The 24,272-nt window shown below is 42.2% G+C and overlaps 1 protein-coding gene across 12 annotated transcripts in view; it reads left to right on the plus strand.

Moving 5' to 3' along the window:
* The window catches only part of DLG2 (discs large MAGUK scaffold protein 2), a 2,065,329-nt gene that overhangs the window by 1,848,262 nt on the left and 192,795 nt on the right, over positions 1–24,272 (plus strand). The window contains exon 1 of one of the 12 annotated variants that reach the window (XM_047691100.1): positions 19,150–19,381. The exons of the other annotated variants lie outside the window; for them this stretch is intronic. The gene's annotated coding sequence lies outside the window, so the exon portion shown is untranslated. Of the gene's footprint in view, positions 1–19,149; positions 19,382–24,272 lie in introns of those variants that run through there. 12 annotated transcript variants of the gene reach the window in all.

Here is a 24,272-nt window from a genome sequence, read left to right on the forward strand (position 1 = left end):
CTTTATGCCCCAGTGTGCCTGGCACTCTCTTCTGTCATAACATCCCCAGTGCCACATAGTCTTCTTTTGTCCATCTCCCCTGATGGGCTGAGAATTTCCTGTGCACCGGGACTGTGTCTTATTCTTGGGTTTCCTCTGCCCAGCCCAAAGCTAGACCCAAAACGCTTCCTAATCAATGACAATTTGGTGACTAGCTGAAGGAATGAAAAAAAAAATGGAAAAAATGAAAAAAAAAAAGATGATAATGATAAGGGCTAACATTTACTGAACATTTACTATATTCCAGGCACTGTGCTAAGCGTCTTAAATACATTATCTCTTTTTGTTTCCATAATATCCCAACAAGGCGGGTTATATTTATCTCTGTTTTACTGATGGGAAAATTAAAATTCGACAAGGCTAAATAACTTGCCTGAAGCTACTCAACTAATGATTGATGGAAACAGAATTTGTGCTCACATCTATCTACTTTCTGGGCCACCATAGCTAACAATATGGCAGCGACACATGGGTGTCTCATCACCATCTCCCGGACCCCTGCCTGCTTGCTCCTTTTATAGAACCTACTTCAAGGAAGCAACTCACCAAACCAATACATCCCGTTGTGTGCTCTTTCCCCAATTGCCTGAAATGGTACTTTTATGTGTTCCAAATGCTTTGTGTTTTAATCCTAAAGGAACTGAGAATTAGAGCCTTTATTTTGTAGCCACTTAGCGTAACCCTAAGTCAATTAGGCAATACTAGAACAGTTGTTTGGGTAACAATATCTGAATACTCATGATTCACTGTAATTTCCTACCTTTTGTATCTGATTATTAAATCTTTTTCAGTGCCAATGGAGCAAAAAATGTAGATTATTAATTTTGTGACTACATAAAAGGTCGTCTTCAGAGCCAGTTTTTTATGTTTATTATTCTCATCTCATTGTGGCATTTCCAACTAATCCACTGAGGTGTATGCTTTAAGGACACTAAAGCATTTTTAGCAATGCAGTGAAAGAAAGTGACATTTCATTGGCATCTGCTCATCTTTTCCCATGTTTTGTTCTGAGGCATGCCTTTTTTTTTTAAATAATTTTATTTATGTATTTATTTATTTTTCTCTCATGAGAGAGAGCACATGAAAGAGAGGGAGTGCACAAATGGGGGAGGGGCCTAGGGGAGAGGGAGAAGCAGACTCCTCACTGAGCAGGGAGCCCAATGTGGGGCTACATCCCAGGACCCTGGGACCATAATTGGAGCCAAAGGCAGATGCTTAACTGATTGAGTCACCCAGGTGTCCAAGGCATGCCTGTTTTAAATCACTTCTAACTCGTGGAGTCATGGACTGATTTCATTTGAGTTGGAGTTGTAGTTCTGTACCTTTCCATATCCATTAGCCCATTGTGTTATAGTTCCTGGGTGAAGGCTCTGTCTTTGTTTCTGGATGGGCAATTTGCCCTGGATCCTTGGGAACAATGCTGGATGATTGAGAGGGAAATCAGGTCATTTTGGACTTTCGGCTCCTTAAGCTTCAGTAAAAGCCCCAGCAGCCGTCTCCTGCGGACTTGTCTCAGGCTCTTTGCACCCCTGAGCAGCAAGCAGAGGCCAAGAAAGGTCTCCTTCCCACTCTCTCTCTCAAGAAGAGACAATAATCCCCACTAATGTGTACTTATTGCTTACTATGTATTAGGCCTCATGCTAAGCTCTTTAAATAGATTATTCTGTTCATTCTTCAAAACAGCTTTAGGAGGTATGTTCTAATTGCTATCCTCATGCTCTTATTTAAAATAATTTAAATACTTGATTTTTCTAAGATATTTATTAAGTTTTTTTTTTTTTCTTCCCCTCTTCCTGTCCACCTCACCTAGCTAACTACTTTTTCTCCCAGGTTTTTAGAGCATCTTGAGGGAGTTTCTTTTGCAAATACCTCAAATTGTATACATATATATATACTTTTTTTCCCTTTTACCCTCTTTGTTCCACACCAGAGGGAGCATCCTATTCACTCCGTCTTCACTGTTCTTTTTTTACTTATTGAAGTGTCTCGTAGAACTTTCTATGCCAGCACATGGACACCTTCTCCACTCTTTTTTATAAATATGTGGTAGTCCAGTGTAAATTGTGCCGTAATTTCATTACCCCAATTTTAAAGATGGAATCCCAGCCCACAAGGTTAAATAACTTAAAGTCAAGAGGACCACTGACATCTGACCCCAAGGGTCACAGGAACCACAGAGATAACTGCCGGATCCAGGCCACAGAGCTCCTTCCTCCCTGATCTGCAGCCCCGTGTTTGGCTTTACAACCACCTCTGAAAGGCAACATAGGCTGTAGTGAGGCTGAGGTAATTTAGTAAAGGCTGCCAGAACTTGGCACAAAGCAGTAGCTCAGTAAAGATGATGATGGTGACCATGTCATATAATTCTTTCCAAAATAGGCATAATATAAGGACAGTCATTATTCCTATTTTATAGGTGAGGAAACTGAGGCTCAGAAAGTTGTTTTTTCTGCCAGAGTTCACGTAGTCATTAAGTGACCGGGGTGAGATTCAAATCAAAGTCCTTCCAGGCTAGAGTTCTTTGTATTAGATCATTAAATAGCATTTAGGAGAGACTCATATTACCAAATGGCACACTAAAGCCCAGAGTCAATAAGGCACTGTACCTGTAGTTTAGGTTCACTCACAAAATGATCTTACTATGAGAAAGGGTTCTAGAACGCCACAAGACTCTGCCGCTTTCTTCAGCACATTATAATTCTATTAAAATAAAACACCCAGTCCCATTTTTGCAAACCCATCATCCATGTATTTGTTTTAGTCTCAACATGTTTGAAACAAGTTTTTTAGGCAGTTTTGGAAAGAGGGATTCCCTTTCAGTAACCCTAATAATATTTGTTACCATACTTGTTCTGTGCCAGGCACTGTACTAAGCTCATGTACTCCCCATAACAATACTATGAGATAGGCACTCTTGTTTTCACTTACAGATGGGGATAGAGGCTTAACTGTGGTGGAGTGACTTGTCCAAGGCCGTAACAACTTAGTAGGTAGCAGAGGCCAGATGTCAACCCTGTGACCAAAAGCCAGCCTGTGGCCAAAGCCCCAATACAAGATGGCTGTTTTATCATAGCTTCTTCTCCCCGTTCGTAGGCAGTATGGTGGCCTCCTCACACCTGTAACAGGGTGCAGAGTCCATGAGCCAAGCCTATCACAAGTCTTTTAGAATCATTTCTTACTGGTCAGAGATTATAAATTACATGTCACTGTTCTTACCAGCTGGATCACAGTGCTCTGGGCCTCTCTGTTGAGGAAAAAAATATTACAACGTGATGCACGTTTTTGTTTTTGTTTTTGTTTTTCTCGTTTTAAATCCCAGTAGCATTTTTTAGCACCTTTAATTTTTGTCAGAGTTTAGTATACATGTTATCTCATTTGTCAGGTCGGCATCTTTTCATATCAGTCTCCTTCCCTAGCCCTAACACTCCATTTCTGTCTAAGCAAAGCCATTTACAAGTATGGTCTTTCAGGTCCTGTATTTAGAAAGGACTTATTTTATTTAAGGGGTTGGGAGTTATTTCTCTTAAGGAGGGCTTCCAAAACGGAACACACCCTGGCTTAAAGAACCAAGTGTGGTCGGTCAGTCAAAGCCTCTTAAAGCCAATTAGATGCCATTTGCTTCCCAAGACTTTGGGAGCATAGACCTGCTGCTTGGAAGCCTTCTTTGAATTAGTATTACAACAAGCCAGTTGCCTGTGGTTTGATTAATTACTCGCAACTTCTTACATAAAAGTAATTTTTCCTGAGTGAATTCTGTGGATAATTAAATGTCAAGTATGTGTTATTATTTTAGAGCTAACTTCAATTTTTCTTTCTCTAACAAATAGTAACAATAGTAACAAATGTGATATTGTTCACATTATTTGAACTTTATTGAGTACCTACTATTTGCTAGGCGCTATTCAAGGCACTCTGGATTGCTTAGTAGAAAGAGGAGAACCAAGCTTTTTCTTATTTCTCTTTCCACGATACAAAATGTTATGAACCTGTGATTTCTTTGAGGGCAAAGAGCATGTCTTGTTCTTACATGACATACCTGATAAGAGGAGCTCTGCATGAAAAGGCCTCTTTGTTTAAAGTGAGTAACTTCTCGATTCCTCTGCTTTCATAAAGGGAACTATTAGTAGTTTGGGATCACAGAAAAGAGGCTCCTTGCAGTGACAAAGATCAAAGATGGACATTTGGTAAGATTCTCTATCTCTGGGCTCCCATAGTGCTTTGCAGCCCTTGAAGAGCTATATCACTTCATCCATTTGGGACGGCGCTCCTTTATGTCAGGGACCCTGCCGTCTTCCTCTTTTTCCTTACTATGGTAGGTATGCTCTGCACGCAGGCATTCAGTCAGGTTTGTTGAACTGAATTAATCATGGGCTGCTTTATTCCCCTCCCAGAGAGCAGAAACCACATCTGGACCGTTTCCACTTGCATCTTACCTATATCTGCATTGTGGTGCACATTCCTCACCTAAAGCATGATCACCAAACACTTGTGGACTTCAGGTCTCATCTTTCTTTTTGCTGAATTCTTCATACTACTAATTTGCTTTTTAATAGCGAGACCCCCAGAAGTGTACATCCAGGAGTGAGTGCCTTCCCTGACTGACTTACCCAAGGAACGAATAATAGGAACCAAACATCTGAATAAAGCGCCATCTCATCTACAACCATAAAATGTCTCCCTCTTACCGGACAAATTGGGAGACAAAGTCCAAAAAGGGAGTTAAATGGAACTCATCTAGGGTCACACAGAGAGATTGTGCCAAAGCTAGAATTAGAACCCAGACTTTATGACATCCAACCCAAATTCCTGTCCTCTTAGCATCTGCCCTCTCCCTTTGTTGATATCCGTACTGTGGCTGCCGGAGACCAGGCCCCATTGCTCCCTCCTGACTGTTCCCTGCTGCCAGCCTCAACACCTCCAGCCCAGCCTCCACATGGGTGCCGCGGTGATCTTCTGAAGTACAGTCCCATCTTGTTTACTCTGTTGTGTGAAGTCCTTTAGATGTTCCCACCACATGTGGGATAAGGTCCACATGCTTTCAGATTACCCACAGGGCAGTGAAGGATCGTCTCCTGAACCCCAGGCCTGCCTCTTGTTTCTCTCCCCCAAGGAGCCTATTTCCCAGCTGTGTTCAAGTGTCAACAGGGACACTATAAATGGCCGCCCCCATTCTTCCTGCTCTCTCTGCCCCGACCATCATCTCAATCTCTCCTCTTGGTAAACAGCAGCTTCTAGTGTCTTCTACACAGACAGACAGGAGGCTCCTTGGCTGAACCACCATCTCTGTCCTCTGCCCTTCCCCCCATCCCCTCGCTCTTTGGAGCTGATCACTAAACATCTCATGATTTCCCTTCTACCCTGATGGTGATAATACTTCTTTCACTTACTTTTTTGAATGCATCTCTCCTCCCAGGAGGCCATGAACTCCTTAAGGACAGGGGCTGAGTCTTATTCATACTTGTGTTCCCAGAACCTGGCAGTAGGTCAGGCATATAATAGACACTCCATTACACAGCTGCTGACTCTCTGGAATAAATATAACTTCCATAACCCTTCACAGTGAATTAACTCAACTTATGGTTTTCTTTAAATTAAGCCTCACATGGGATGATAGTTGAATTATGTAAGACTTAAAGGAAGGAGAATATATTTAAAGAAAGGCAGCACTTGGAAATGGCTTGCTTTTATAGGTGGTGAACAGATATTTCACAGCAACCATAGGATAATGTATCAGCATATTAGTAATACAGCATGGCCAGAGAGCCGTGGAATATCTCCGTGGTGCTGTTCCTGACTGCCTGCCCACTGCTTCTCTTTCCAGCCCCTGGTTTACTGAACGGAGTGAGTGCGGTTACCTGTTAAGAGAGCTTGGGTCACATTCAGATCTTTCATCGGGGAATAGATTTTCAGCTACTTTTCCAGCTCAGTTGTTAAACGCATTCCCCCTGATTGACCATTTGCTGAATTGTTCATTTGTTTATTTATTTATGATGCGAGTCCCCTGGGCTTCAGAACTAGTTTCAAAATGCTACGGCTCCATCTGGTTTAAATAGAGCATACTAAGAAGAAATGAGAGAAACAGTGGGACTGGGAGGTTGAGGGCAAAAAAGACTCTGCCTGGCAAACAGGAAGCCGGGAGAAACTCAGATCCTTTTTTCTTTACAATTTTTGCTGGGGGAAGGAAGCTATTTTCAGCAAGAAGATGTGCTTCCAGTCTAGAAGTTCACACTTCTACCTGCAATGATCTGATACTCAAAATCCATGAGGTCTGAGTCTGTGAATGACTTTATGAATCATGTCAAGGCAGGCTAGTCTCTGGAGCCCGGGACAATAGCCTTTGTTCTTCCCTTTGCCTGTTTCGTTATTCTCTCGGGCCCTTCCTGTGCCTGAGAGCAAGCAGCCTCATAGGACATTCTGCCTGTGGGATGAGCCAGTGTAGGCATCTTGGCTTTGCGTGTCCTGGGTTCTCCAGCAGAAGTGCCATTCCCCTTGATGAATGCATTTTATTTGCACAGAGCCAGGAAGGATGTGGTAGTTAGTGATGGGAGTTTTGGCACCTTTCAGGTCCCAATTAGAGCACCCCCCCCCCCATTTTGCTGCTTCCCACCTGAATGATCATGGAGATTCTACTTTGTTTAACATTTCTGAGCCTCAGTTTCCTTATCTCATAAGAGGGGCTAATTTTTAATAACACTTACATAATAAGCCTGTTCAGAAGATTAAACAAGCTCCATGAAAGAACATCACGGTAAATATTCTGGAGCCATTAACTATTTTTATAAGATCTGAGTGTACTTTCACTCTACACAACCACTGGTCCTCACAGTGTCCCCACTGTGAGAAAGTGTGGGAAGGCATTGTTGGCTCCATTTGGCAGGGGGGAGGGGCTCATAAACCTGAGATCTCCCCGCCCCCTCTCCTCAGTAACTGTTCCCTCTCCATTCTGCCACCTTTTGGCTGTGGTGCCATATCCTCTGTTCACCTTTTTCACAGCATGACTCAGAGCTTTCCCTTTTGACAGCCAATCTTCTGAACGAGCGACAATAACAATCAAATATTTTGGCGTTATTCACCAGGAGAGCTAAAAGCTCTCTTTGCTTTCTGCATTTAGAAAATGAAAGCTACTGTTTTAGAACGCACTGAGCAAGGATGGTACATAATCTGACTGGGTCACAATATTTGTTTTGTATTGTTTTCCCTTTTTATCAAAGAAGAAGAGGGTGGGTACATGTCCTCCATGAAGGGCAGAAGCGCAAAGGGGCAGGCATGGGGCTCACTGAGTTTTCTCTGCACCCTACTGATGGTGACGCTCATGGTCTGATTGCATGTTGCCTGCTGTTCATTTGGCCTTTCCTTTGAGGACTGGAGGGCCGAACAAGGACTCTGAGCTTCCCCAAGTTGTGAAATCTATTTAGAAGCTGCATACCCTCCTCAGACTGTCCACTGACTATCTGACAGTGTTGAAGAAATGGTTGTATTTGCCAGACCTATGTTGTATGTCCTCAGGACCCCAGACCCAGCATGGTCTTCAGTCCACAGTCAGTTTAATTCAGGTGATTTAGAAGAGTTAAAACTGTAACAGGGATATGTTAGTTACAGTACTAGCTCTTGTAACAATAAAATCTCAAAATGAATAATGGTTTAAACACAACAGAAGTGTATTTTCTTTTTCATGAAGTCCAAACCTTGTTTTAACTTTTCTCTGGGCAGTGGTGCAGAGACTTTTTCTATGCTGTGTGTGGCTCTTCCATCTTTAACAAGAGGCTTCCAAGGTCAAGGATTCATTTGCATCAAGCTTGTGGGAGAGAAAGAGGCCTTGAAGGCTTTCAAGGGGAATGTTTCTATGGGCCAGGCCCATTCCATTTCATTGGCCAGAACTCACATTCCCTTGGCCAGGGCTCAGACATACGGCCGCACTTAACTTCTGGGTGGGGTCTAGTTTTGTGCTTGGGAGAAGAGGAAATAATGACTCTGCCACAAAACAATAATGACAAAAACTAACATTTAGAAAGCATTTGCTTTGTTCCAGGCATTGTGTTAGCACTTTATCTACTTTATTTTTTAAATTTCATATACCACATGACTCGCCAATTTAAAGTGTACAATTCATCATTCTTCTGCACATTCACAGAGTTGTGCAACTATCACTGCTCAGTCATTTCCAACACCCTGGAAAGAAACCCATATCCATTAGCAGTCAGTCCTCACTTCGTCCCAATCTCCTCCCTAACCTGAGGCAACCACCAATTTACTTTCTGTCTAGATAGACTTGCCTTTTATGAACATTTCATATAAATGGATATACCTACAGTCTTTTACAGAATCCTCACAACAACTCTACAACATAGGCATATTGTTATTCCCATTTTGCAGATTAACAGGGTATCAGCTTTTGCCTGAATGGTTAGCTAATAAGTTTAAACCCTGTCCCTCACTGAATGCCATCATTCTGGTCTGAATCTCAAGTATAAAGAATAATTATGCCATGATTTGGAGGGAAAGAGCAGAAGGGGTGTTTGTTTGTTTGCTTTCAATGACCGTCATGGCAAAAAGCTGCCTTCTTCATGGATGGCTCCTTTACTAAAGAGACAGGCTAAGTTAGGAGTCAGAGAGCTTGAAATTGAAGCCCAGACCTACCACCTCACCAGTGTATGCAAAGAATATGTTCCCGAATTCCTCTCAAGTCTTAGTGTTTTTATCTCAAAACAGAAATAATGTATCTCTGTTTGCTGGGAGGATTTAGTGAGATTAAGCTATGCAAAAACTGTTCCCCCAACTTTACACACTTGATGCCTTGCCAGTGTTAGCTGTTCCTGCTTAGAAGTGAGATTCTGGCTATAATTGGGTGGCCACAGAAATTATGTTAATGCATCTGGGCCTCCAGTGTACTGTCCAGGGAGAAGTTTTTGTGACTTGCATTTTATAGTATCCAGATTACAACCCAGGAGGGGCTGGGACCCTAGGAGGATCTGGCACAGTGAGGGTTAGAAAAATGGGACCTATTCTCCAGGATAGAAAAACACTGTGCAGAGTCTCATCTGTCAACTTCTGATCTCAGCTGGGCAGAGCCGCTTGTTATAGGCACCTGGAAAGAACCAGCTGAGCCAGTGTAAGTTGCAAGTTCCTTGGGAAAGAAGATAAGCTGGCTGAGTTACTGTAGGCAAAGAGCCAGTAATGAGGTTTCCAGCTTTCCATCACATGCCCTTTTCATCACTTTCAGCTCAGCCAGAGATGGCAAAACCTCATCCTTGGGGACCAAGTGTATATTTGAGAGACTCAAGGAGGTAGTTATAGAGGAGTGAATTGTGCTTTTGTTCCATTGACCCGTTCCCCACTCTACCCTGTCCTTAGCCATCAGTAGAGTAAAATCTAGGCATGAGACCATGGAGAAGACAGTGGACAGTGGGGGAAGTTCTGTCGGCGGTGGCTGGCTCAGTCATATAGCCAGATCATCAGAGAGAAAAGGCCTGAACTCTAGGAAGGATTATGGACATATTTCAGCCTTAAAAATATGCCCTAGAAGCCTCTGGTTCTGCCATTTCTTCATGGCAGGGGCAAGTGACTTATTCTCTCTGGGCTTCCATTTCCATATAGGACTGTTATCTGGACAGTCATGCAAGCTGCATAATTGCAGGTGGCTCCATTCATATGCACTAGGGGGTCAGCGTATTACAAACATGTAAAGGGCCAGATACTAAATATTTTAGGTTTTCCGGGCCACGTGGTCTCTATTGCATCTAATCAACTCTGCTTTTGTCATGTAAAAGCAGCCGCAGATAGTACATATACGAATGGGTATGACTATGTCCCAATAAAACTTTATTTATGGGCCCTGAAATTTGAATACTGTATAATTTCATGTGCCTCAAAGCATTATTCTTCCTTTGATTTTTTTTTTCAGCCAATTAAAATGTGAAAACCATTCTTGGCTTACGGAGTGTACAAAACCAAACAGTGGGCCAGATTTGGTCTGCAGGCCATGGTTTGCAGACTCCCAATGTACACTAAAATATGTTTTTTACCCTCTAGAGAGATGCAGTGTGGTGCCCTGATCATTGTAAGGGCAAAATAAGAAAATATATCTAAAGGAATTGGCATAGTATCTGCCTCCTATAGGTGGTCAGCAGCTAGTCATTATTACTATTAACCCCTTAAAAAAAGGAATCTGTTTACTTTCTGTTTGTCATGGACATTTGGAAAGGCAGGTGGTTACATTTGGTTGCCTACCATTTCTGCTATATTAAACATTTACTGTTATTAAAATATATATTAAAATTAAAAATATAAAAACTGGGTTTGGACAGAGAGTGGCACTAGTAGTTCATACCGTTTTGGGGTTTTTGTTTTCTGGTCTTTTCTTCCTAATGCTCTAGTGTTGCCATTTCAACTTCTAGATGTGTCTTTAGTAACTGTCTGTGCCGTGAGGTACTCTGTGAAAAATGAGATTAGATCTTTTCTCTCCAGGAGCTCTTAATCTTCTTCAAAGTGTTGATACATCCCAAGAGTATTCAAGATGACAGCCCTTCTCTTTATATACATTTTTCATCTCAGCCTTTAAATTTCTATTCTCATGTAGGTTTTAAAATGTACATATTGTGCCATAGCACAATGGTTGTACATCCTACAACTTTTAAATATATAAATATTCAGATAATGAGGGTTATGTGCTCAAAAAATTTTAAACGATGATGTCAGCAACCAAACTTTTAAGACATCTGTTCTAGGAGGAAGTAAGAAGTATCCCAGTGGAAAACAAGAGTTGGTATGAGTGATGTAGATTCTTTTTTTTTTTTTTTAAGATTTTATTTATTTATTTGACAGACAGAGATCACAAGTAGGCAGAGGGGCAGGCAGAGAGAGAGGGGGAAGCAGGCTCCCTGCTGAGCAGAGAGCCCAATGCAGGGCTTAATCTCAGGACCCTGGGATCATGACCTGAGCTGAAGAGGCTTTAACCCACTGAGACACCCAGGAGCCCTGAGTGATGTAGGTTCTTATTCACAATAATATAAGTGTTTTTAAGATATGAATTAAGATTTACTCTGATGTCTATTTTGTGGCAAGTAGGTGGCAAGACATTTTACATTTTTAATCTCATAATAACAAACAGCTCTATGAAATAGGTTCTACTCTCCCTATTTTATAGATGATGAACCAAGAATCAATGTGGAGAAGTTAAGCAACTTGCAAAGGTCAGCTTGAATGAATCAGGACTGTCTAACTATAAAGCATGACATTTTCCACTTCAGCCATCATTGCATTGAAGAAGTTCATGAAAAAGGAACCATAATTCTTTGGCATTCCTAATCTCTGAAGTCAGTCACTTTCCCATTATATGCTCTTAGGTTACTAAGTGACAAATGGATAAAATTCTACTCCTCCAGAGATCCATGGTCAACTTCTTGCCCCTACTGCTACCCAGGACCTTTGTGTATCACATGCTTCTTACTCTGAGTGGCAGGTCCTTAATTGGATATCTCCTAGTTACCCATCAAGATTCAGCTCAGACATCACCTCTTCCAGGAAGCTTGCCCCCATCCCCACAAAACTAAATTGGATGCCTTTTGTCTAGGCATCTGTAGAACTTTAGTGAAAGACCTTATAAAATAAGCTATATGCTGTGTAGATAGCTGTTATCTGCTCATTACTCCCTAGAATGGGAGTCCAGGGAGCAGAATATCTGACCCTGATTATATTGTTCCTCTGGCATCCAACGTAATTGCACAGTGCCTGCAATATACCAGGCCCTCCATTAATACTCATGGAATGAAGGAATTCCTTCTTCATTGATTTGGAGTCTGACATAACTTTGGCAAATAAGTGGGTTGAGGTGTGTCTTTACCAAATCTCCTAGGCTAGGACAAAATAGTGGATATAAATTAGATTATAGGGGACCAGATAATGGAAAAACAAAGAAAGCAATCCTTTCATTGTGTATGAAAGCTTTTTCCTTCTGGGTTTCTCAGAAACTAAGGAGGATGCAGAGACTTGAATCAATCAAATTTATATTAAAATGCATCTGATGTATCAATATAAATCAATTTATATATATGTATAAGCATATATATGTTCATGTGGGTGCACATATATAAACCCACACATATTCATGAGCAAGAATTCATAAAAATAGACTACCACGATTTTTATAAGCTGTCTGTTGGATCACAGCAGGCTCAGCAAAAGGATAAAGTTCATTAATACTCTCCAGGTTGGGGGCGCCTGGGTGGCTCAGTGGGTTAAGCCTCTGCCTTCGGCTCAGGTCATGATCTCAGGGTCTTGGGATCGAGCCCCGCATCGGGCTCTCTGCTCAGCAGGGAGCCTGCTTCCTCCTCTCTCTCTCTGCCTGCCTCTCTGAATACTTGTGGTCTCTGTCTGTCAAATAAATAAATAAATAAAATCTTAAAAAAAAAAAATACTCTCCAGGTTGGCTGTTCCTCCAGAGTCATCCAGTTGCTTTAAATCTCCTGTGGTTGGTCATAAAGCTATTTCCCTCTTTACCTCTTCCTTTAAAAGGAGCTGGCATTACTGAGAGCTTTTGCAATGTTATACTCAACAGAGGTGATCTCATTTAATCCTCAGATGTTTGGACAGATCTATAGGTCCTGAACCCAAAGAAAATGGGTCAAAGCAAAAGCAAGTCAAGAATTTTACTGAAATTAAAAATGCTCAGTAAGAGGGGCGCCTGGGTGGCTCAGTGGGTTAAGCCGCTGCCTTCGGCTCAGGTCATGATCTCAGGGTCCTGGGATCGAGGCCCACATCGGGCTCTCTGCTCAGCAAGAAGCCTGCTTCCCTCTCTCTCTCTCTCTGCTTGCCTCTCCGTCTACTTGTGATCTCTCTCTGTCAAATAAATAAATAAAATCTTTAAAAAAAAAAATGCTCAGTAAGAAAGCAGGAAGAACAAGGGCAAGAAGACTAAGAAAAAGGGGTGCCTGGTGGCTCAGTGGGTTAAAGCCTCTGCCTTCGACTCAGGTCATGATCCCAGGGTCCTGGGATCGAGCCCTGCTTCAGGCTCTCTGCTCAGCAGGGAACCTGCTTCCCCCTCTCTGCCTGCCTCCCTGCCTACTTGTGATCTCTCTCTCTGTCAAATAAATAAATAAAATCTTAAAAAAAAAAAAAAGACTAAGAAAAAGAATTATTTTAATTTCAGTTATAAATTAATATTGCTAAATTCAGTTATATAAATTTGTCACATGGGATTATACCAAGTTAATTTATCGGTAATAAAGTGAGAGAGTGTGACCATTAGCACAGACTTTTTATCAGAGCAGGGAGGGGTCTTTTCTGTTGATGGAGAGAAAAGCTTTCATTCCACCACCAAATGTTGCTACATGTGAAGGGCTTTCTTACTCGTTGAAAGGGAACAGCATTAGAATAGTTGTCCCAGACTTTTATAATTCACAGACCAGAAACATTTCAGAACAAACTTTTATAGGCCAACAAAACTGCCAGCTTATCTTGCCAATAAAATGAAGAACATGGGAAGAAAAAAAAAAAAAAGCAAACGGGATTGAAAAACTAAGATCTATTCTCACCATCATTTCAGAAATACAAAAACAACTTAATAGGAAATAGCAAAAAGAAAAAACAGAGTAGGAAGGACAGAATCTTTTAATAAAGGAAGGTCATTTTAGCTTGGTGAAAACCAGCACACCCTGCTTGCTTCTCTCATTCTGTCCCGGAGGGTCAGGGACCAGCCTCTAGGGACCATTGCCTCTGCTGTGCCTAGGTTTGAAGTCATGCACATCCTGCTTTAAGTTCAGGCCCTACAAATTCCTCACTGTGGTACTTGGAGCAGGTTACTCCGCTTTCCTGAGCTGGGATTTCCTCCCGTGTCAGATGAGGGTTATATCTGACTGACTATATTAATTTCCTAGGGCTGCTATAACAAAGTATTACCATCTAGGTGGCTTAAAGCTGTGTAACAAAGTATTACAGTCTAGGTGGCTTACCACATCAGAAATGTATTGTCTCATGGTTCTGGATCCCAGAAGTCTGAAATCAAGTTGGCAGGGCCGTGCTCCCACTGCAGGTGCTAGAGGAGGATCTGTCTCGGGCCTCTCTCCTAGCTTCTGGGAGTGCCTGGGCTTTCAGTATGCACATACTTGTTTCCAGATTTCTCTCTTTTATAAGGATATTAGTCTTATTGGACTATAGACCCACTCTACTCCAGTAGGATGACTTCTTATTACATCTGACACAATCCGTCTTCCAAATAACATCACAATCTGAGGTATTGGGGGGGGGTAGGACTCCAACATACGAGTTTTGGGGGGATAAAAGTTAACTGATAGCACTGACCAATCTCATGGAATTGTATCAAAGCCATTCACAGGACAGGCTGAAGGCTTTGTAAAGTACCAGAGCAAAGTAAGTGTACAGTTTCTTTTGTTTTGCTTTTTTTGTTGTTTTTTGTTTTTGTTTTTGTTTTTGTTTTAAGATTTTATTTATTTATTTGACAGAGAGATAGAGAGCACAAGTAGGCAGAGCAGCAGGCAGAGGTAGAGGGAGAAGCAGGCTCCCTGCTGAGCAGGGATCCCAATGCAGGGCTCGATCCCAGGACCCTGGGAACATGACCTGAGCCGAAGGCAGAGGCCTCAACCCACTGAGCCACCCAGGTGCCTTATGTCTGTTTTTTCTAAAAAAGTTTATAACTGAGGAATTTATGATTTAGGGACAAGAGGCAATTTACAGAAGGAAATGTAACTAAGAATTAGTGAAGATAGGACTTTGAATGGATCCACTTAATATTTTAAATACCTGTTATGTGGCACACCCTATTCTAGAGCTAGAGATTTAGCCTTGAATAAAATAGACAAGGCTCTCGACCTCATGGAGCTTACATTCTAATGAGGGGTGGATAAATGTTAATGAAATAAACAAGTAAATGTATAACATACACTGAAGTAGAGATAAGTACTCTAAATACAAATAAAGTCCAATAAGGGAGGAGCAAGTAACAGGGGAACGGAAGATGCCCTTCTCTGTAGGATGTCAGAAGACTTCTATGAGGAGACCTGTGTGAAGGTTCCGGATAGCAGTGCAGGGGCCGGTTCTCAGTGAAAGGGGAGCCAGTGAAGGGAAGGGAAGTGAGTGAGAATGGGGGGGGGGGTCTGATTTTTGTTTTAAAAGAATCACTTTGGCTGCTGTGTGGACAGTAATTTGTAACAAGGCAAGAGTCAAAGAAACCAGTAGAAGGTGAGTGCAGAGATCCATGTGAGAGCTGGGAGTGGTATAGACTGGGGATAAGAGGAAAGATCTGTGATAAATTTGGAAGACAGAATTATAGCATTTGCTGATGAAGAAGATGTGGGGTAGAAGATAATAGGAAGAGTCCGGAATGACTGCCAGTTTTGGGACCAGAGCAACTCAGTGAATGATTATGCTGTTTATTGAAACATATTGGGGGTACACCAGATTTGGGAAAAGAAACCACAGTTTGGTGTTGGACATTTTAAATATGAAAAGCCTATCAGATGGCCAAGTGAAGATTCTTAGATGTGATATGCAACTCGGTGTAAAAATCTGGAGTTCAGGGCACGGTTTGGGATTAGCGGTAGGTACTCTGTAGGGGGCATTGAAGCCTTGACTGGCTGTTATGGTTTAGCAAGTGAGCGCAGCTAAGGAGGTCTAATCATGAGCCCTTGGGCACTATATAAATTTTAGAAGATGGGAGAAGGACCCAGCAGGAGAGACTTAGAGAAGGATGGGTTGAGGAGGTCAGAGTGGGTGAGAGGGGGTCTCAGGTACCAAGTTAGGACAGGAGTTGATTCTGGGAAGTTGTAACGAATTGTGCCAAAGGGCTGGGAAGAGATTGAGTACATGGGACTACCTGGCCATTGGTTTTGTTAGTGTGCAGGTCATTACTTACCTAATAAAAGCAATTCTGGTGGGATTTGGGGGTAAAGAAGTCAGTTAAGGAGAGAAGAGGATAGGAGGAAGTAAAAACGATATGAACAGGCACTTCTATTTTGTGTTCTCTGCTACCTCAATTTCTTAAAATCAGTAGTTGTAACAGTTCCAAGAGCAGGCTCTGCAGTCTTGGACTGGTCATTATTCTGACTGTGCCATTTATCAAATCACCTAACCTCCCCAGCCACAGTGTCCTCATCTACAAAGTAGGGATAATAGTATAACCCATTTGAAAATGCTGTGAGGGTTAAGTGAGATAAGTAATAAAGTTTAACACCTTGCTAGCCCATCACTGTCATGATGAATTTTGCTCAATAAATATTAGAACTTTCACTAATGTCAGCCAAGTGCTGGTATAGTCTCAAGGCTCCACACGGTTTGTTCGGTCTGGGAGCCACTGGTAGCATGAGGGAATAATTATGACAGAAGACATGTTACTGTATGAGGGCACCTGGGTGGCTCAGTCGGTTAGGCATCTGCCTTCAGCTTAGGTCATGATCCCAGGGTCCTGGGTTAGAGGCCTGCACCCAGCTCCCCACTCAGCAGGGAGTCTGCTTCTCCCTCTGGGCCTCCCTCCTCTCTCTGCTCACACTCTCTCTCTCTCTCTCAAATAAGTAAAATCTTTTTTAAAAGAATATATGTTGGGATTATCCTTGATATGGGAACAGAGCAGTATGTTATAGTGTAAGAACTATAACACTCATCTATATAAATTTTCCACGGGGTGTGTCATGGCAGAATAGCCAGGCAGTACAGGGATATATACAAAGAAATGGCTCTAGCAGAAATTTGGGGGCATCATGGCAGACGAAGGGTCTGGAAATCATGGAAAGATTTAGAATAGACCAAGCCTCATCAGGCCATAGGGTGGATAAATGACGTATCAACATAAAGGAAATAACCATTTACCTTGTAAGCATAGTTATCACTTATTTATTCTTTGCTATACATGGTGTTTACCCCTGGCCTTTCTAACCATTTAGAAACTCAAGTCCCTCTCTCCAAACCCCCAATTATGTTGCATACCTCTGTTCCTACAGTGCCTGGTATTAAGTATGGTCATGAAAGAGGGGGGCACCTCATCCATACATATTCCAGACCTCCTAGTAAGATGCTTATAGGGAAAAATAAACGAGGAAGGGAAAGTCTATATGTGAACAAATTAACGTGGCCCTTGAGTCATTCTCTAGAAACAGAGCTAGGAAAATCTCTCCCGTTTAAGTCTGCATAGTCTGGAATGTTCTAACATTACCTTGTCCCATAGAGGGCTACCACTGATGTTGCTCAAGGAATGTTGATTGCATACGTTGAAGATGGCAGATTCTTAAATGGATGGATGGATTTATCAGACTGAGAGCTCACAGGTGGCCAAATGCTAGGGTATATTGACTTAGGACAGGAGTTTGCAGTGGAAGCTTCGAGAAGGAGATAACCTGTCTCCTTGCCTGGCGTACCTTGACTTAATGGCAGTAGAGGTATAGCCGTGTGTAGAAATTCACTGTCATGGTGAATTTTGTGACAGGTACTTGTTTGAAATGGGTGACGTTAGCCCAGTTGGTCTCACTGTGAACAGCAAACGACTGAAAATATGCTTTCCTGGGCTGGTGAGTTCATTTGACTAACGGTGGAGGTGGAGTAGAGAGACGCTACTGAGCTGAACAGGCAACCACCAGCAGAGCCCCGGGCCTGCTGTTCTCCGGCAGGGAGCCCGGTATTCCACCGTCTAGATGATGGACATCGCTGAGGCTGTTGCCCCTTCTTCACAGGCAGGCAGATGGGAAGACTCCTTGGCAAACACCAGTTGACATTTTAAGAGACAGTATAAAGGGAAAGTGAGGCAGAAATCCATTTTCCAAAAAGAAGTATGCTAAGAAAAATAGCGGTTTAGGGTTATGTACTGTAAGTCAGGCACTGTACTTTCTTCATCTCTCAAGGTGAGAATTAGCAAACCCATTTTATAGATAAAGCAACCCATTTTACAACGAATTAGTGGCAAAACCACAGTGTAAACACAAGTCCATTTGGTTCCAAAACCAAAGATGTTTTTCTAATTTCTACGAATGGCCATAGTAAATAAATCTGCTCCCAGTGCTCATTGGCCTCTGGGAATTAAGTAGGAAACTCTGCTTGGGAAGGGGTGATATGTTTAACAGTGTGGGCTCTGCAAGCAGCTTGCCTGGAGTCGGTTCCAGCCCTGCCACTGAGCAGCTGGGATCCCGCTCGGACTTGTTCACCTCTTTGAATGTCCGTTTTCTCATCTGCCATATGCTATTCACGATAGCTAATACCTACCTCATCGGGATGTTTTGAAGATTAAATGAGTCTAAGCACCTAGAACACTGCCTGACACGTAAGAAGGGCTTAGCAGTAGCTCTTCTTATTATCAAAAACATGTTTTCCAGCGCTGATATTCAGTGAATACATAGAAACAGTACTGACCTTGTCAGCGAGGAAGGAAAGAGCTCAGGCACTGCTCTGCTCCTCCCCACAGCCCACCTAATAATGATTTGGGGTCAGTCAATGATACTGTTACTGATTTCTGCATCTCTTCTCACATCCAGGGCTGCCATGCTGTAGAGGTAGCATAGTAGGGTAGAACAACACCATTTTTGACATCAGAAGACTTGGGGTTGGGGTTCAGGCTCAAAGCACATTTGGAAACTGTGGGATCTGGGCAAGTCCCTTTATCTTTCTTGCCATGGGTTCCCCATCTGCACAGCGAGCAGGTTGAACTCCCTCATGGCCAGGGTTCCTTGAAACCCCTGGATTTTGGTGAACAACCAGCAAAGTCCCTTAACTCCCTGAGCCCTGGCGGCTCATTTATACCATAGCGCTATACCTCTCCTGGTTCCTGAGAGGCTCAGAGAGAGCAAAAGTGTCTGGTACACTGTGACGTGCTCTGCAAACATGAGGGCTGATCTTTACAGAACTGTGATGAGAATTAACCCCGAGTACTGTGGCCCGCGAGGCATACATTTGAGATGCAGGGGCTTTTTGCATTTTGCCATCCTTGCCTACCCCCCACTGGGTTGGGTGGATCCACCTTAACAAGGTGTGGGGGAAGGCGAGTGGAGCATGGGGGTGCAGTAGTGATGGTGGGAAAGCGTCTTATTGGTTAATGCTGGTACATCCCTGGCACCAATTACTGTGACTGCTCCTAAAGCTGATATATTTATCAGGATGAGTTACAAGGAAGGCTATGTACCCAGGGAACAAGACGGCTGCATGGTCACCCCCTGTGATGTAAAATATAAGAGTCTAGGAGGGGCTGTTTTATAATTCATCAGGTTTCGCTAGTGAGTTCCGTTGGAGTCTTAGTTATAAAGGCAAGTGTGAACCGGACGGCAGACAGGAGAACCTGGCACCAAGGAGACGGAGAAGCTGCCTCTGGTGCCTCCTGCCTCCTCCCTGCTTTGTTCCAATAATTTTGTGCTCGGTAAGTTCCCTGGCTTTGCAGCTAATGGTTGTCGTTGAATAAGCTTGGCAAATGAATGTGTAGTTTGGAGTATGCACTTGCTGTCAGAAGTGTGTGTCAGTGTTTGGGCTTCTGACAAATTCCACAGTTCCCTTTAATGAGCAAAATAGCTTAAAAGATGAAACAAAACCCGACAAATCAATTATTCACCTTGATCCTTGGAAGGCTGCTTTCTTTGGTTGCTAAAGTTTCTCAGGTTTCATTCTGTCAGTTTCATTCGTTGGAGGAGCTTTGAAAAGAGCAAGTCTCTTTGTCACGAAAATTGTTTTTCTTAGCTGCCAAAAGGAGGTACGTACAGGGTGGTTTGACCATCCCCACCCCCAGCTTACTCTCCCCAGCAATCGGTAAATCTTAAAACAGACCGTTTGCCTGGTAACCAGCTCCAGCAGAGCTGAACCTGTGCAAGGCAAGATTCAAATTGCAATCTTTTGTGTGAACAGAACCGAGGGGCTGTGAATAATTGTCATTGTGGAGATGATTGTGAAACTCGGTGTGGTGGTAGTCCCTGCGTTTTGCTGGGATGGGATCAGAATCCGGAGGAGATTTGCATTTGGCATGCCTGTTGATGATGTGAAAAGGGAATGAAAGAAAAGCCTGGTTCGTGTGGAATGAGCGGTACAACACACCCGTAGGACAAACAAATGCACACGGCATGACTGTTGAATTTGCGTAACTTGTAATTGTTTTCTCTAGTTTCCTATTCCCGTTAAGAATTACCTGAAGCTGCCTTTTGATCCTCACTGGGTATGCTCCAGGTCCTCGATCTGGATCCTGGTGAGGGGCAGGGTGAGCACTAACTCCTGGTCAGCTAGCCATAGGAAGTCATTTCCTCCTCTGAAGGAGAGAAGCGAGAGCTGTACCTTCCCGGACTCCTTTCTGCTGTGTTCTTTTGCCTCTGTCCAAATCTCATGGAAACCAACAGCTTGACGTACTTTTTTTTTTCTTTTTCTTTCTTTCTTTTTTTTTTTTTTTTTTTTTTTTTTTGCAGTAACAGATTTAACTGTGTCATATGGCATATTATATATGGAGAGGAATAGCAAGACATTTTTCTGAATGTTTAAGTGCGTCTGGCTTGTGGACACTTGCTTTATTTCCCCAGCAAGGAGCTACTGTCTTCCGAACCCATACATGTTTGTCTGTCCAAAGTGTTTACTTTACGCATAATTGCACTTTCTCTTGGCATGTAGATTCTGTAGATCCGACAAGAACATCCTCTTTATCCTCCAGGAAACAACTTGTTTTAGCATCTCTTTGAAAAGAATGATGCATTTATTTTTCACCAGGGGCTTAGCTTGCTCTTGCTTTTTCCTGATAAAAATTTTGGTCATCAGTACCGCTATGCTTCCAATAAAGTTATTTCTCCTTTCCTAGTATACTTTCTGATTGCACCAAAACTTGGCAGATTTGGAATGTGGAATATATCTTTTGGCAGGAACACATTTTTCAGGCATATTTCTTTTGTCCATAAATAGCTTTTCCATATTTTCCATTTCTCTGAAGAAGTTCTGTTTAAAAGACCAGAGGAGTGATGTATTGTGGTTGGCACTTAGGGGTGTGTAACCTGAGACTTGGTTTCTAATCTCCAAAGGGCTGCCCCACATGGGGTCTGTAAAATGTCTTTTCGTCTTATGTTCAGCTCAAAGCCTCTGGGCTCCAGCACTAATGACTAAGGTAGCAAATTCAGCAGATCCTTGCAGGTATAAACAAACATCTGCATCTGAAGGTCTGACCAGTCTGTGGGGCTTTGTAAAGCTCGGGACACACAGTTGAAGGTTCCTGAAATTGTTAATATATTTTAATGTCAAGAACAATCTAGTTGTAAAATACTTTTGCGAGGTATCATACATTGGATTTTATTGTGCCACATTTTTTAAAATCGCACAACAGAGCCCATGGTTTATTTTGTGGCAGTATCTGGGTTTTGATCCAGCGTGGTTTAATCGAGAAATAAACCAGTGTACCGATCTCAGTAAACTGAGTTTCTTCTTATTTGGTGGCGGTTTTTTCATCTTCTCCACCCACCAAGAATAAGATCTATTTATAGCAACAAAAGAAAATTTAGCATGAGTTATTCTCAATTAAATCTGCAGCAAGACAAACATGAACTGTGACAAGAACCTTCTGAGAAAGCACATACGCACGAAAATAGGTCTCTCAACAAAGGATTAAAAGCCAAAGAGGCATTAACATTTTGCCTATGTGACATATATCATTTTCTTTGAGAGAGGTTGGGAAGGGTGAAAGGGGGAGAGGTTTAAAGGAGCTCTTCAGAGCCTGGCTTCCGCTGCGTGGGAATGGAAAAGGGTAGGGGCTTTGTGTGGCCATGGTCCACACCTCACGCTCCTTTTCTGACGAATGGGGGAGGGGAGAGTTAGGAAGGTGACTCCAGGGAAATGTTGTATATAAAGCGCCTGGTACCCTGTGTGGCACAAAGGGGACCCAGTAAAAGGTAGTCGTTCTTGTTACGTGTTGAATTTCACAAAATATGTTAACAAAGTTTGATGTTGGTTTTGAAAGAACTGTACATAGTAAATAGGAAGGTTATAAAAAATTTTTCTTGTTCGTAAGATATAGTTCTTATAGCTAGATAATCTGTTTTTGTTTTTGTTTTAGAAACCTAGTAAAGATGGTGTTATCACCTTTCAGTGTACTTTTAATTAATTCTCAGAATGGCATCCAAAATCCTTATGTTATTCAAAGAACAAACTTGGTTTCAAATGGGGACCGTGGAAGCAAACTGATGTCAAATAATATTCTAGCCTTCTAAGTTTTTTGCTCAGGAATGATTAGGTCGTAACTCCGGCCTTAACACTGCATTAAAGTACCTGATTATTATAATAAATATCATTTATTAAGTCCCATGCAGAATGCTCAATGTCTTAACCTTTATTTTCTCATTTAGTCCTCATCACTCTCCTACTAGGTAGGGTCTCTTTTGCTTCCCATTACCAAATAAGGAAATGAGATTAGAGAAAATCTCGTTTAAATACTATTAATTTAAATTGGGGCATGGCAATACCAGAATTTGAACTCAGGCCTGCCTGACTAGACTCTATACTGTAACTGTAATACACTGAAATTATACAATAGGATTTGCCCAGCTCTACATGTTTCCATTTTGAAAATTTGACCCTATATTCTGCTTTGATTATTCTCCCCACATACTTAAGTAACCTCTATCAATTTAGGGGGTGTTAAAAAATAATATTGAAGATTTCCTTTTCTTTTGCTCTCATATTTGGTCTATGCCAGTCAAGATCCCATTTCCCTGAGCTCTCTTTATAATTCTCACCAAAATATAAAACTTACTATAAAAAGATATAAAAATTTAAAAGACTATAAATTTACCGAATTCAAGATAAGGTCTAAAGGTTACCCTGAATCACTACTGCCCTTTGACCTGGGCAGCCTTCCTCTACAACCTCTGATTTTAGAGGAGTCTGTTTGCCAAGAAGTGGGCCCATTTGGATCTTGCTCTCTAGACCATATTCTGAATAAACAGAGCCCCAGAATTTCTTCCCCAAACAACCCTGAGTCCACTTCCAGGAATTGTATACTATGCCCACCCCTGGGTGTGAAGGAGAACCAGTAGGCTGCTATGTGCCTGGGAGTGGGGAATGAGGCTAAGGGATGGGAATTTGTTGATCAGAGCTCGGACTCGTGAGTTGGGATGTTCACACATTGACATGAAAGTCCGTTTGTGGTGTAAGAAGAAACACTGGCAAAGAAGAGGGGCTGGCCCAGGTCTGGGGACCTCTACTTGTGTTCTTGCTCTGGGCCCCCAAAGTGTTAGGGACCCACAGACCTGTACCCCTGGGGATAAAAATATATGTTTATTTTAAAAAAAAAGTGTTAGGGACCGCCCTACCTTGTGCTGAAGTATATTTCCTTATATTGCAGAATAGTGAAGCTAAAATTCCAGTGGGTTGGTGTTGTGGGGCTTTTGTTTGTTTTTTTGACCTTTTTCCCCATTAAGTCAACAGAAATCGCTTGAACAAGAAAGTGGCCAAAGCTATGAAGATCTCAGACTAAAAGCTTTTTAGGTTCCATTTTGGAACTGATAGCAACATGATCTATCGAGGCTACACATTGGCCTTCCTTCTAGTTCAGAGGCATAGACAGACTTTGGAGGGTGACTGGAGGGTCAGCTGGAGGAAGACTCTCTGCTGTTTATCTTTTTATACCATTTGAAAATACAGCTGCTCAGAGAGACTGTTGTTAATTTCAGGTGCCCTTTTCTTATCTCTAGTTTCAAATTGTGGTTGTAACCCTTTGTGGTATGGACTCATGGAAGGCTGCCTGAAGCATCCATGTGGGACATGGCCTTACAGGCTGTGAAAAGCAGCAGTGGCATGGAATGGCTCTGTGTGGCCTTTGGTCATTATCACAGCCCCTTCTTCTGTCCAGGCCTCATGCTCACAAAGGCTCCTTTTCATTTTCTGTTGTATTGGATACTAAGACCCTCCTAAGAAGAACTAACAGCCAGGAGTCCCAGGTAGCAAAATCTCTAATTATTATGAATCTTTGATGATTTAGGGTTGTTGTTGTTGTTGTTGTTTTCTTTTTAATGCAATAGAAGCTGCTATGCAATGAAGAGTAATTCTTGGTTTTGTTTTTGTTACTCTCCCTAAAGTAGTTTCTAGATGGCGAGGCAGAATACATCTTGGGAAGTACTCCTTATACCGAATCTTACAACCTTGCTTTCCTTATCTGTAAAGCAAGTATAGTAATTCCTGTCTCAAGGCTGTTGGGAAGATGTAAGTGAGAAAATTCATGTCCCAATAAACAGCTATTCCCTCAGCCATGTGGAAACATCTGGCACAGCAAATATTTTACATATAGTGTGACTACA

This window comes from Lutra lutra, chromosome 10 (genome assembly GCF_902655055.1).
Source record: "Lutra lutra chromosome 10, mLutLut1.2, whole genome shotgun sequence".
Lineage (NCBI taxonomy): Eukaryota > Metazoa > Chordata > Mammalia > Carnivora > Mustelidae > Lutra > Lutra lutra.